The 2,767-nt window shown below is 42.2% G+C and overlaps 1 non-coding gene across 1 annotated transcript; it reads left to right on the top strand.

Annotated features, from left to right (window-relative positions):
- The first annotated feature begins 363 nt into the window (after nucleotides 1–363).
- On the top strand, nucleotides 364–437 carry trnat-agu (transfer RNA threonine (anticodon AGU)). The gene has a single exon. It is a non-coding gene; the product is annotated as a tRNA-Thr (tRNA).
- The last annotated feature ends 2,330 nt before the right edge of the window (nucleotides 438–2,767 follow it).

The raw sequence follows: 2,767 nt of genomic DNA, 5'->3' as shown, positions 1-2,767 counted from the left end.
GCAGAGGACAAAAGAAATGACCAGATGGTGGGAAAGAGAGCTCAGAGGAAGGAAAAATTATCAGTCGACCTCGGGCCAATGATATTCATCTGTACCAGCTGTGGAAGGGATCGTCACTCACGAGTCGTCCTCGACAGCCACAACAAACGATGTTTCACACAGAAGTGACGTACACCCCGGGTGTAGCCCATCGTCTTCCGAGACGGACGGTTGCCTATTACAATTACAACTACAGCTACAACTACAAGAGCGAGTCAGAGGCTGGGAACTCTGCCGTGACGAACTCAGCTCTTGACTCGCCAAAGTCTGCCCACTATCTGCAAGGTCTTCCTCTGACTTCAATTGCACATACATTTGCCATCTGGCTCTGTAGCTTAGGTGGTTCAAGCACCTGTCCAGTAAACAAGAGATCCTGGGTTCAACTCCCAGCAGAGCCTTGTTTTACAGTAGCAACATGCTTGAAAAGTTTCATTATCAACACTGACATCTATGTCTTGTGAGCTTCAATTCAAAATACATGATGAATTTCAATCACATACAAAAACAGCCTTTGTGAAGGATATGAGTTTGGAATGGCTGTTCCTCCTTGTACAGAACTTTAGTGCTGATACATCAAAGGTAACTTCTTTGACATAAATTTGTTCACAGTTACATTCAACCTGGAAAACAGCTTGATATTAATCTCACTGAAGGAGAGTGTTTGTGTCATTATGTGTTGCTTTTAACCGAGACTGGGACATGACGCAAGTGGGAGGGTTTATCTGAGGTTTGGAATATTTGTCAGTCAGGAACAAGAAAAATCAAAGGAACCAAATAAGAAAACCTATGTCTCATGTGGTTACCGAGAAACGGTGAGAAGATATTAAACTTTGTTGTATTTAATACAACTGTGTGAACTTTGATCTTTGCGGCCTTTTATAAACAGTATTTGAAGGGTCTCAGTAAAAATGTTCAGTGTTGATGAGAGTGGGGTCTGGGTGAGCAGCTGCTGAGTGTGACAGGGTCAGGACTGGATGCAGGAAGTTCTCTGACATTCTCTCTCTCTCTCTCTGATGGGTTGAGTTGATTTTCAACTGGCAGCTGTTGCTGTTTTGATAATTCAAGTTCCCTCCACCGATTTTTTTGGACAGACAGTGCAGTATGAGGATGTAAAGGGTTAATGCTGAAAACAGTGGGAATAACCCCTCCCACAATCAGAGTGATGATGTAACAGTCACATGAGATGAGGTTTGGGAGGAGAGAGCAGCACCAAGGATGCTAGTTTCGGAGGCTTGATGAGTGTGTATATAGTATTGTGTAAATTAGAAAAGAGCTCTTAGTTCTTTCAGCAGGAAATGTGTCCAGAAAATATCACGAAACTCACAATTTCATTATTCAGGAGTTGGAACACAGGGATATTAACTCCAAGTGACAGTAGTGGTTTCATTTAACAAAAGAAAAGTAGAGAATAATATTGCTCATTGATTGAAATCCCCCAGTGAGGAGACAGTTAAACAGGTGAGCTGTTGGGGCATCCTTCGATCCAAGGTTTCGGCAGCATTTAATCTCCCTTTTTGGTGAAATTCTCTGTTTTTTGCATCTTTTTTTAATCCAGCTTTGATGGACCAGTGAAAAAACTGAAAAAAGTGAACAGATCCATCCTTTCTTTTCTTCCTTTTTCCCATCAGTTTCTCTTTTCTGTCCCAATTTATTCTGCTGTTTCTGCTGTTTTATCCATTCCAATCAAAATTCAACATTCCAATCAAATCTATTTGTTATTCCACAGTGTCTTTCCATGTGTTTTATTCTGTTGTATTCTCTCACAGTCTGTTTGATGATCAATTTTACATCTCACTCTCTGTTCTGGTGAAGATCAGAAGCAGTGAAATCTGTTTGCAACACCCGACAAGTCAGCCTGAGGCTGTATCTCATCGATAATGTGGAGTTAGGAACATAGGAACATAGGAGCAGGAGTCGGCCATTCAGCCCATCGAGCCTACCCCACCATTCAATATGATCATGGCTGATCATCCACTTCAATGCCCTTTTCCCCACACTTTCCTCATATTCCCTTATGTCATTTGTATTTAGAAATCTATAAATCTCTGCTTTAAACATACTCAATAACTGAGCTTCCACAGCCCTCTGGGTTACAGAATTCCAAAGATTCACAACCCTCTGAGTCACAACATTTCTCCTCATCTCTGTCCTAAGTGGCTTGCCCCTTATTTTGAAATTGCGTCCCCTGGTTCTCGACTTCCCAACCAGGGGAAACATCTTAGCTGCATCTACCCTGACTGTCCTTTAAATATTTTGTAGGTTTCAATGAGATCACCTCTCATTCTTCAAAACTCTAGAGAATACAGCCCCAGTTTCCCCAATCTCTCTTCATAGGACAGTCCCACCATCCCAGGAACAAGTCTGATGAACCTTCTTTGCACTCCATCTATGGCAATAATATCCTTCCGAAGGTAAGGGGACCAAAGCTGCACACAGTACTCCAAGTGCAGTCTAACCAGTGTTCGATACAATTGAAGCAAGAATTCACTACTCCTGTACTCAAATCCTCTTGCGATAAAGGCTAACATACTATTAGCCTTCCTAATTACTTGCTGCACCTGCATGTTAGCTGTCAGTGACTTATTGACATGGATACCAGGTCACCCTTATACTCTATACCTCAGTTAATAAAGGAAAGGATTCCATATACCTGCTGAACCACGTTATTGACCTGTCCTGCTACCTTCAGGGATCTGTGGACATTCACTCCAACGTCCCTCACTTCCTC

The sequence above is a fragment of the Heterodontus francisci genome, unplaced genomic scaffold (genome assembly GCF_036365525.1).
Source record: "Heterodontus francisci isolate sHetFra1 unplaced genomic scaffold, sHetFra1.hap1 HAP1_SCAFFOLD_286, whole genome shotgun sequence".
NCBI lineage: Eukaryota > Metazoa > Chordata > Chondrichthyes > Heterodontiformes > Heterodontidae > Heterodontus > Heterodontus francisci.
This window is presented reverse-complemented; position numbering and strand designations above follow the sequence as displayed.